The 12,265-nt window shown below is 33.2% G+C and overlaps 1 protein-coding gene and 1 pseudogene across 6 annotated transcripts in view; both read right to left on the bottom strand.

Annotated features, from left to right (window-relative positions):
• The window catches only part of Asator (tau-tubulin kinase asator), a 552,963-nt gene that overhangs the window by 253,126 nt on the left and 287,572 nt on the right, over positions 1–12,265 (bottom strand). The gene's annotated exons all lie outside the window — the stretch shown is intronic.
• On the bottom strand, positions 1,733–3,798 carry LOC149374428 (uncharacterized; annotated as a pseudogene).

Raw genomic sequence — 12,265 nt, 5'->3', positions numbered from 1 at the left:
AGTGTCCTGAAAAAAAAAATCATAGAATTCAGTTATTGCTACGAAAGTCACTTTCATGTAAGTATTTAAGCACATCTAATTGTTTGTTTGCTATACTTTATTATTGAAAATAGAACTTCAACTGTAACATTATAATGTTAAATTACAATACGACCTACAAAACTACAGAGAGTGAAAGATTATGGGATGTAGGAAAATCATAAGACCCGATACAGTTCCTCGATTTTGTCTTGAAGCAACGCAAGAGTCTGTTTCTGCTCAAGAAGTTTTAAGTATCCTGCCATGGCAAGCTCCCAATCATCAATATTAAATCATAATACTTATTTCATCTAAATAAAATATATGTTGTTATGCAACATTTAAGAGACCCCCTGGATGGTTCTAACACATCAACTTCAAGGGAATCATCCAACGGAGTTTTATATTTTCTCTCTGAAAGTCAAGTTGATATCAATGGTACAGAAGCGGAACCTGAAGTGATTGCCAGGCCATCATCGGTATCTGTAGAACCAAAACAGAACAAGTTCAGTCAGTGCAGTGTTGAAGTGGAACATAAACATGTCTAAGTCGAACTAAAAGTTTACAAAAAAAGTGTTCAAACAAACAAAATTATGTTGATAGATGCAAGCATCACCTGTAATTTGATAAAATCTCATGTTTTGAGTCCTCCTGATGAGTGTTATGACATTCCTCAGAAATCAAAAAGTATTGATATGAGTACTAGCATGTCAGATGATGGATTGCTGTACACTCCCAGCATCGCAACGAATGACTCTAACAATGAACGGGAATCTCAAAGTCAATTGTTAAAGGATAATATTTTTATAAATTGTAATAAAATTTTAATAGAAAGAAATTCATTGTTGTTTTTAGGTATCAGAAAAGACTGTATGTTTTTCATTAATGTACTACAGGAGGCTTCGAATCTTAGTATTCAAGATATTTATATAGTTTTAAAAAAAAATTAAAGCAAGTTTGTCATTTTCTAGTCTTACTAGTGAATTTTGTTTGTCTGAGAGTCAAACCAAAAGAGTTTTTAAAGAAAGTATTCAAATTGTAGCACAATATTTACGTGAGTTAATAGTTTGGCCAGATAATCATAAAATTAGTACAAACCTTCCAAAATAATTTAAATATCAGTATTTTGATGTACATAACATCATTTTGAAACAGAAATAGAGAAGCCCTCAAACGCTGTACATCAAGCTTCGACGTAGTTTGCTTATAAAAAGTGCAAAACAACTAAGTTCTTGTTAGCTGTCAGTCCAGATGGTCTGATTATTTTTACATCGAGAGGAGTTGGTGGTAGGTGTACTGATATGTCGCTCGTTAAAAACAGTGATTGCCTTAATCATTTGCCGGAAAACAGAAAAATTTTTTCAGATCGTAGTTTTAAAAATATTGATACTGCTGTAGCCAAATGAAAATGTGTTTTAGTAAGACCTCTTTGTTAGCTACAAAATGTGAAGCTTAAAAAGAATGATGTAATTTAAACTAAGAAAATAGCCAGTTAGAGAATACACGTCGACAGAGTCATAAATAGGATCAGACATTTTCAATTGTTAAACATTCATACAAGAGTGGATATAAATTTATTGGACTGCATCGATTTAGCCATGATTCTTGCTGTAGGTTTGGTTAACTAACAGAATCCAGAAATAAACCGTTTGATATGTAAAATAAATTGTTGTATTTTTTAGACATCTATTGTATACGTGTCTTATCCTGTAAATTAAAGTTTCATTAAATGAGGGAAAATACTACTGTCCCAAAAATTGACCACTCTCTTTATGATGGATGTTATAAAATTAATGTCTAAAGTTTCTTTGATAATACTAACGTCCTTATCTTTTTGAAAATGAAGACTTGCAATACAAAAGAAGCCACAGTTTTAGCCAGAAAAATACCTTTGCAAATGCAATTGAGCTCCATATTTATTTGTTATTGTACAACTACTATTATTATAGTAATTTTTTACTGTATCTTGATAAATTAGACATGTAATTTCGATGACAGCACTGTTGGTCAAAGATGCTCCCAACATTGGAAGATCTTCCTTTATAATAAGCCCGGATTTCCTTATGTTGCTTTCTCTAAATCTTGCTTTTGACTGTTGACCAACTATGGACAAAATAGTACTCTCCAAATCTTTTTCTCTTTGCATTGCTGGGGAACTAAACTGTTGAAAACCGAGTATTTTTTGTACTAGCAGCTTTATAGATTAATGAAGTAGTTATACGTCCATACCTCAATCCAAACCACGAGGAACTGTCAGCTTGCTGACAAGTGACTCTGGATGCAAGAAGACAATTATCGTAAGTCGAAAATTATGAACCGTACTTTTTAAAATCGTCTACGTTACCCAAGGCTCCTTTGTAATATACTGCTTGGTAATGTAGGAATAACGTTTGCACGGTATTCGGATAAAAAAATTATACAATGTGACTCCCGGAGGTTTTTGCCATTGGATGATCCAAAATCGATCTGACAAATTTATAACTATTATTTACTTTGTCTTCATTTGATGCTTTTAAAAGCATTTTTCTTATCTCTTGATACTTCATCATAGATATCACTCCCAAAAATACTGGTTTTTTCCAGTAGCATTAGACATTGATGCAAGCTGGTTGTTCAGATTTCCTGTATTCGCAACGTGCACAAGCTGAAAAAGCGATCGCAGCAATACCTATGCTAATATGTGAAACTAAGCGATATCTTTGTCTTCTGCTAGCAGACTGCTAAGCATTACTATGATTAGAAAGTTATGTGTTTATACATCGACAACCATTCTAAGGGTTGAATTTTAAATAAAATTATGAGTAGTATGTACATATTTTACTCAGGCATGTTCATTAAAAAACGCTATGAAATACATTGGATACTGTGTATTTCTAAGAGTTTTTAGCTGGGGCCTGATCCTCTAAGCATATCGCATGAACGTGTGTACATACTGTGTGAACACGCCGGTATAGGGCTAACGGAGCTCTCTGATTGGTCAGAGGAGGTCTGTGTTGACTACATTGCAAACTAATAAGACGTAGCACGTATCACACAGTACACGGACTTGTGTTGAAGTAATACTCAAGCGCTTATAGTGCTTGTAGTACAAATTTTGTCCTTAGTTATTCACATAGGATTGTACCACTTGAGACATTGTATTAGTTCATGATATAATAAACACAGAACTTTTCGTGTATCTATCGAGGTACTGTGTTTCTATAGGTATCAAGAACATATCGCGAATATTGCCTTCTGCTGTGCCAGACCAATAGTTCTCGTTTTTTCCTTGGTGGCGCTGCTTCAAAATTGTGCACGTAGCGAATACCCAAGCTAGAACTGCAATGGCATGTTTGCATCCAACTTGAGATGCAGCACAGCCGTGACACTTGGCCTTGACGATAGTTCAATTTGCTTACATACAACTATTTCAACATAATAATTTATATTTTTTATCTTATTTTCAGGACATACTTTTGCCAAGACTGTCCATTCTGGCCCTTTCCACTGTATTTAAACATATCCCATAGCCTGGTCTTCATAACTTGGACGCAATGACCAATTAAGTATTAATTTAACATTATTTTGCAAATTTTTTTTCAATTCGTACGTATGTTGTATCACATTTGTATCGACAGCATCTATTACACCCAGATGTCAAACCAACCTTTTTGCCTTCACGCATCGCATTTCTATGCTTTCATAGCTATCGCCAGAATAAATGTGCGTCAACAACATATCTAAATCTATTTTTGGTAGATTTTCAGATGTGGCTCGAACAAAGTCTGGATTCATACTTTTTTAAATACGGTTACTCCGGACATATAACTTTGTAAACAAACAGACTGTCTGCTTCATTCGAAGCGTGTTTGAGTATGGCATAATGACATCTCACAACAAAACTTGACATCATAAATCGTAAGCCAAATAAACCTTTAAAAATTTAGAAGTTATTACGTCCTGGTCATGTGACATCGATTTGAATAGGAGCCCGATTTACGTACTCCGAAAATATTTTATTACGTAATGTAGCATTTAATAATTGATGATTTTACTATTGCTATATGTTTTTAAGGATTCCCACTAGCAATAAAAGGCTGTATTTCATGAATCCATGCTGCATGCAAGTTCTCTATTTAACATGTAACCTTACGGCAAAAATACGTAAAATTGCACTTATACTATCTGCAGAAATCTCCCAATTTTTTTTTTGGTATAAAAGATTACTTTGAGACAAACCTATCCAATTTCAAATGGATCCATAAGTTGGTTTTTAAATAGATTTAGAAAGAGGGGATCAAGTATTTGTAAAACCAAATATGTGAGTACATCCACAGAAAAAAACTATTGCCAGCTTAACTGCTTATATTCACGCTCCTCTCAATTCTCTGAACTTTCCCCCGGTAGCTATGTAAAAAACGTTTTTATCAGGAATGGAAAAATTGTAACAGAATAAAATACAATAAAAATCCATTATTGTCTTTATATGGTACAAAAAAATTTGTTTTTTTATTGTTGAAAATTGTATAAAAAATTATATATTTATGAGAAAGTAACAAATTAATAATAAGTAAAAAAATATCTATTAATACACAGGAAAGATGCTCGGATGAAATATACTTATTTCTAACTTTTTGAAAAAACATTTAACAAAAAAAAATTATTTTATTAAATAAATTATTCAAAGGTAAATCATCTACACACTTGCTTCATAGTCGTATAATCAGCAATAAAACTGTACACGAAATGGTAATTGGAGCATGACTTTATTTCACTAATTAACAAAACTGCCGATATGTCGACGTCATGCTGACTTCATCCTCAGGGCAACTGATAAAAGTGTACAACAAAAAAAATTACAAAATTAAAAATAACAAAAACAGCATAATTTAAAAAAAATTTTGTAAAAATACCAATGCAAGTGTTAGGACAAAACATAACACTGCAAGTAAAGCAAAGAAAACTTAGTACACAATTAAAAATTTACAAAAATAATTGTTTAGTAAAAAAATTTTCTCTTTCAGGCGTAACATCATAGATTGTACAAAAGTAAAAACAATGATCTATATATAATAAAGTAGAAGCATGATTGAACTAAGTATCGCAAAGATGCACGTACATAAAATTAGGCGAAGTATTCGAAGATGTTGACAAACCAAGATACTTAGTTCAATTATGCTTCTACTTTATTATATATAGATCATTGTTTTTACTTTTGTACATTCTATGATGTTATGCCTGAAAGAGAAAATTTTTTTACTAAACAATTATTTTTGTAAATTTTTAATTGTGTACTAAGTTTCCTTTGCTTCAATTTCAGAGTTATGTTTTGTCCTAACACTTGCATTGGTATCCATACAAAACTTTTTTTATATTATGCTATTTTCGTTACTTTCAATTTTGTAATTTTTCTTGTTGTACATTTTTATTAGTTGCCCTGAGGATGACGTCAGTATGACGTTGAATTATCAGCAGTTTTGTTAACTAGTAAAATAAAATTATGAACCAATTACCATTTCGTGTACAGTTTCATTGTTAAATAAATTATTCATCAATTTAATTGATATAACTAAACTAAATGAATTAATTTACAGTAAATAAAAATGTACATGAAAAAAATAAGTTACGAACTACACCATAATATGCAGTACTTGAATATCTAATGTCGGGCTTGCTCGTAGCAGAGTGGGTAAGGGCCTTGACTAGACAGAAGGTCGGGGGTTCGAATCTCTTTGAAAACTGTTTTGGTTTTTTTTTGAAGGAATTGGTTAAAAGAAAAAGAAATACCATTCATAAAATTCAAAATTTGTGGTGTGGTGGCACTATGTGGTGTAGAGGGGACCGAAAGTACGTCATGGGGGACGAGGTGAAGGGGGGATAATCAAGCAAAATCCACTTTCATCACACTTTTTCTCAAGGCCACCAACCTAAAATCGTTAATTTACCCTCACGCATAACGCGCCCATAGAAGTATAACTTCAAAAACACATTAAAGACAATACTTCTAGACTAATATTTGTAACACCATTATAAAATTAAAAAGTCATTACAATAAAAAAAAAATATAAAAGTAGTAAAGTTATTAATTGCATAACTTGTCAAACAAAATTTATGAGGGAAAGACATTTACATCACCACACAGAAGTATATAAATATATTTCAGATACTAATATTTGCCACAAACGTGGCAAACACTTAACATGAAAATATTCCCTTAAACGACATCTTGAACATTTTTATAAAAGTGTAAGTAAAAAAAGTATTTAAATTGATATGGGAAAGTAATGACTTGTTGGAAAAAAATTAAAATTAACTGTTTTATTATTTCAAAATTGAGATAGAAGAAGTTAATAAAAAAAAAAGTATCATAACTGTTTTGATATATCGACGGCACGTATGAAAAAAAGCATAGCTAAGTATCATATGAAAAAAGTACACGTCAAGCATTCAGGAGAAAAAAATGCAATCTATTGGACCCAAATGAAAATAGGCGCAGCTCACACATTCAAATGAAAACAAGCATGGCTCATCACATTCAGGTGAGAAGAAGTACGACTCAAAGGTTCAGATAAAAACAAACACGGCTCTTTATTCAGACTGCTTTCATACTTGTACCAAAGTATCCTGACTTAATTATGGCCAATAACTGTTTTCATCAGTTAATGACTTTGATAACTTTCTTACTATATAATTTTTAATATTTATGTTATATCTATTAATGTTACACTCTATTATTTTCAAGAGATTAGAAAGTTTTTCTACAACAACTGAACAGGTTCTTTTATTTTAGCGAATCCAATACATACATTGTATATTATTATTATGCCGGGCGTGGATTACACTATTGGGTTTTTAATAAACGATGCTTACACACCTAAAAGCATATTTTATTTATTCAAGAAACTAAAATATGTTGGAATTTTAATGACTGACATCTACTTGCCTATTTTATTTATCAATAACAATAAAAAACTGTTGGATTTCTCATCACTAATGCTTACTTGCCTAAAAGTGCCTTTTATGTATTAATAATACTAAAAGCTATTTAGTTTTTACTCACCGATGCTCGCTCGCCTCAAATCGTATTTTATTTATCAATAATACTACAAAACTGTTAGATTCCTAATCGCTCATGCTTACTTACTTAAGAGCACAATTCATTTATTATTATTACTATAATACCATGGGGATTCTTATCGCCGATGCTTGCTCATCTAATAGCACATTTTATTTATTAATTATACTAAAGTCTATTAGATTTTTAATCACCGATGCTTATTTACTTAGAATTACATGTTAATCATTATTGATTCTAAGAAACTATTCGGTATCTAGTCGCCAATGCTTACTTACCTAAGAGAGTATTTTGTTTATTTATAATATTAAAAAACTTTTGTTCCTAATTGCCGACGCTTACTCGCTTGATATCTTATTTTATCTATCAATAATACTACAAAAATGTAGGATTTCTAATCACCAATGCTTACTTACTTAAGAGCACATTTTTTATTATTATTAATACTTAAAAACTATTGGGTTCCTAATCACCGATGCTTGCTCACCTAATAGCATATTTTATTTATTAGTTAAACTAAAATCTGTTAGCTTTTCAATCGCTTATGCTTACTCATGTAGAAGCACATATTATTCATTATTAATACTAAAAAACTGTTGAGTTTTTATTCACTGATACTTGCTCACCTCAGTATTTTTTATTTATAAATTATTCTAAAAAAACTATAAAAGCCGATTAATACCCAGAATTATATAATAATATATAATGTATGTTTTAAATTCACTAAAATACAATGACCTGCTGGCTTTTTGCAAAAATCCCTCTAACATCTTTAAAATAGTATAGTTCAATATTTATTGATATAACATGAATAACAACAATTATAAAGTAAGAAAGTTATCAAAGTCTTAGTCAAATAATGTAAACAATTATTTGACAAAATGAAGTTGTAATACTTTAATCTAAGAATTCAAGCAGTGAGAATGAAGAACCATGCTTGTTTTTATCGGAACGCTTGAGCTATACTTCTTTTTTTCTAAATGAGACGAGCCATGCTTGTTTTTATCTGAACAACTGGGTTGTGCTTCTTTTCACTTAGGCTTGATGATTTGTAATTATTTACTTCCAAACGCTTGAGCCATGCTTTTTTTTGGTTTAATGCAATGAGCCATACTTGTTTTTATCTGAATGTGAGAGCTATGCCTCTTTTTGTCTGAACACATTAGCTGTACTTTTTTTGGCTGAAAACAAGAGCACTGCTTTCTTTTCTCCTGAACCTGAGTTGTACTTTTTTTCAGCCGACCTCCTAAGGTATCTTATTTCTACAAGGGCTCCTGGGTTGCGCTTTTTCTCATACAAGCCGTCGATATAAATCGTTAAACAAACTCTCATCACTTTATTTAGTGTTGATAGAAAAAAAAAAAATTTCAGTTACACTGCAGTAAAAATGTTAGTTCACGGTTTAATCAATGGTGGCACTAATATCTACTGAGCTTTTCTGACATACCGCACAAAGGTTATGTTTGGCATCAAACTTTTGTTTATTATAGCCAGCACTAGAGTTTAGTTGCTGAGCATTCCAGGGGGCACTGCAGGTAGATAAACTTACGTTATTTAAGGGACATTGACTGACATGTCTAGAAGTACCCGAGTTTAGTTCTGAAGCATCACAGGAGCTATGTAGATAGATATGCGTACGCTGCCTTAAAGACATCGAGTGACGCGTCCAATAGTACCCGAGTTAAGTTGTTCAGCAACACATGGGGCGATGCGGGTAGATATACACACGCTGTCTTAGGAATGTCGACTAGCATATCTAGGAGTACCCAAATGTAATTACTGGGGATTGCATAAGGTACTGCAGGTAGATATGAGTGGTGACCTTTTAGGAGTATCATGACACCCTCTCCACCATGCAAGGTTACGTTTAATAAGCATATGACTGTACATACATGTACATCTTTATATCTGTAGTACATACACATGACATAAAAAATTTAAAACGCGCCTCTTAAGTAGGTAGCCGACTGTGGCAACGGACTGCACTAATATGAGTGCGCTTTCTCGAGGACGTCAAATAAGTGACATACTACTAACTTTGGCATTTTGAAATGTTTTATGATTATATTTTCTTTTTTTTTTAAGCTGCATAGCATTTAAATTTTTCAAAAACTTGATTATTTTTTAGTTAATAGACGCTTTGGACTCAAAAAAGGACAATTCAGATTTCCTTATCCGAAATAACGTTAAAAATTATGATTTAGGCTTTACTTTGTTGGAGAAGTTATTATATTTAAAAAATTTTATAATTTTATACTATAAATTGTTTCTGTGATGATATATTAAAGTTACACATCAAAAATTTAATCTCATACTTACAGTAATAATGATTAAAATCAGATAACATTTAACATTTTCATACAATTAACACTATGTTATGTTAGGGGGCTGGCAAACAGAGGGGTGGAGCCCCTCTAGTTCATGTATGTACGTTTGGATGTATGTATGTATGTAATGAAATGAAAACTCCCACATCAGAAACCAACACACAGCCAATTTTTGTAAGTATATATTCAAAGGTAGGTTTGTTGCTTGCCCAAGGGAAAAGATTGAATTTTCTGATGCTGTTAATTGTGTAGGATTTATAAAAAAAAAAAAAAAATCAAAGTGATTATTGTTAAAGGTTTATGTTACTTTTTAAATAATTTACTCATCCCTTTAATACCTTTAATTATAATTTAGATTACTGCTTTATTAATTCTTAGTACTAAGTAAATTAAGATGTTTTACCAAACGTCAAGTAATAATTGTATTGTAAGATTCTGCTCTATTAATGCGATTAAAAGTTAGTTTCAATTAAAAACGCTCCGAGTTCTAAGGAAATACTATGTTAAGTCAATTTATGGTTAAATTATTTTGAACTCTTTTCCAATTCACATAAATTTCTGTTACTGAATTAAAACAGTAGTATTGTCAAATTAACGAAGCGAGTTTTGTTAGGCATAATTTTGGCAAAAATTTTTAAAAGACAAAAATCTAATTGTCCTAAGCACGGAAGAATATTTTTTCCGCCTTTGGGTGGTTTTGGGAGGCTGGTACTTCCTCAGGCAAAAAAGCAGTTTTCCGATACTCGTTCGAAAAGTCTCCTTTACGAACCTCGTTACGGACCTCACCTTCGGCCTTCGGGCCGCAAACCTCTCGGTTCACAAACAAAGACTTTTCTAACTCGTAGGAAAACTACTATTACGTGTTTTAGTTCCGTACTATACTAAATTAAAACAACGATTGCAACGATGATCTTTTGCATTCTTTAGTGCTAATGTCGAGAAAAAAAGAAATAAAGCTATTCACAATTAAAAAATTCACAGTCATGTTTGTTATATAAAACCTACATCTCTTATAAACAGTTCTAATAGTCCTTGTTACAGTAAATTATATAAGTATGATGAATTTACTTCTGTAGAACAACATTCGCCATAAAAGCTTGTTTTTATGATTTTTTGTTTTTGTGTACAACCTTTATATTTGTATCTGTTTCATTTGTTAACTTGTTTTTATCTGAAATATTATTTTTTAATTTTATTTTACTATTATTAAAGCTACAAATTTTTCATTTCTTATTAGAAATTGGTTTTTTTAATATATACTTTACAGCCGTTTCTAAGAACTATGCCTATTAGGCTCTTCAATGCTATGTTACTGTGCATCTAAATGCTACTGTCATTGACATAGTGAAAAACTGCCTCAGATTTAATTGTAACATCAATCACTTACACAGTAAAAGCAACCTTATTTCACACGGCCTCCGAACCAATGGACCACAGTTGGAGTATGACTGTGCGAAAGTAGATTCTCAGAGGTGTGAGCCAAGTAACGAAAGGCCGAGTATCGAGCTTGTGAGCACGCGTTACAAATTCCCTCGAACTACAAGAATCGTAGCCTAAACTATTATGCTATCATTGCTAGCTATTAGAAATTGTAGCGTGTATACTATCTCATAACTTTTTTTTAAAATTGTAGTATCGTTTGATTATAATTTTTATTAATTTTTCTTAACTCTGACATTATTATGTTGTTATATGTACATCATACTGCCCGCTCTTATTATTAACAGTAACAAGTGTAAAATTTAAATAATATTAGTTGTCTTCAATACTATAAGTGAAATTTGAATTTTTATATTCAAGATGTAACAAAAATGTCATAAATTTCTGTTTAATTTTCCCGCGCCACACGCCCACGCCAGCGCCACCATCGCAGCGACAGAGCCTGTCGAGACTGTAAAAAAAAGAGTAGAGAGCTCTGCAAGAAGCACCGAGAGAGCCAACAGTGTGTCAAGAGGAGAAGCGTCGTGATTTTCTATAATACCTATACCTTTAAGTTTCTTACTATTATTATTGTCTCTCGGGGGTCGAGCGCGACCCTGCTTTGATTGGTGCTTCGGACGGTTTAACCATCTGTATAAAACACAAGTAAGTTGTTCAATAAAGTGTGTTCTGAGTTTCAATATAGGCGATCATTGCGCCCACGTGCATCTCATCCTCCCCCCATATCCGGCCAGTAAGCTCAAGCAGATTTTATGATCATGGTCCTTTGAGCCGGATCTGGGGGGAACGATCTCGGTGCTAGTGCAAAAGGTCCCACTCGTGGAAGACAGCCAGGTTATGATACCCAGAGCAGGCTTATTAGCCCGCCCCTCTCTGCACCCCGTGAGCGCACGATGGGATGCGCTCTTTTCCTCGCTCTGTGTGCTCGGCCACCGTTACGCTGCCTTGTCATCCTCGCGCCCTGAACCAGCGTTCGTCGCGCAGTGGTGTGTGCAATGAGTGCCCGTCCGAGTGCAGCGATGCGGAAACGCCCGGGCACCAGGAGGTTATCAGTGCTCTATCCTGCTAGATTTTGCTGCAGGGCGCGATGCAGTTCGCGCTCTCTCTCTCAAAAAATCATGTATCATTCTCTCTCTCTCTCTTTCACACACACATGTGTGTGTGTGTGTGCATCTATACGTGTGTGTCCGTGTGTGTACGTGCGCCTATGTGTGGTTATCTTACTACATTCTGCTGCAGGGCACGATGCAGTTCGTGATCTCTCCAATAATCATACATATCTGTCCGTCCCTTTCACACACACACATGTGTATGTATGTGTGTATACATGTGTGTACGTGTGGTTCTGTGCGGGCCGAGAGCCAAGAGTGGCTGGAGCACACTTTTCTCACGACAGTTCTATTGAGGTTAGAACGGCTTCTTATAC

The sequence above is a fragment of the Copidosoma floridanum genome, unplaced genomic scaffold (genome assembly GCF_036245765.1).
Source record: "Copidosoma floridanum isolate Cflo_tuat_1 unplaced genomic scaffold, Cflo_Japanese_pri ptg000020l, whole genome shotgun sequence".
In the NCBI taxonomy this organism is placed as follows: domain Eukaryota; kingdom Metazoa; phylum Arthropoda; class Insecta; order Hymenoptera; family Encyrtidae; genus Copidosoma; species Copidosoma floridanum.
The sequence above is the reverse complement of the archived record's forward strand: the minus strand, read 5'-3'. Positions and strand labels throughout refer to the sequence as shown.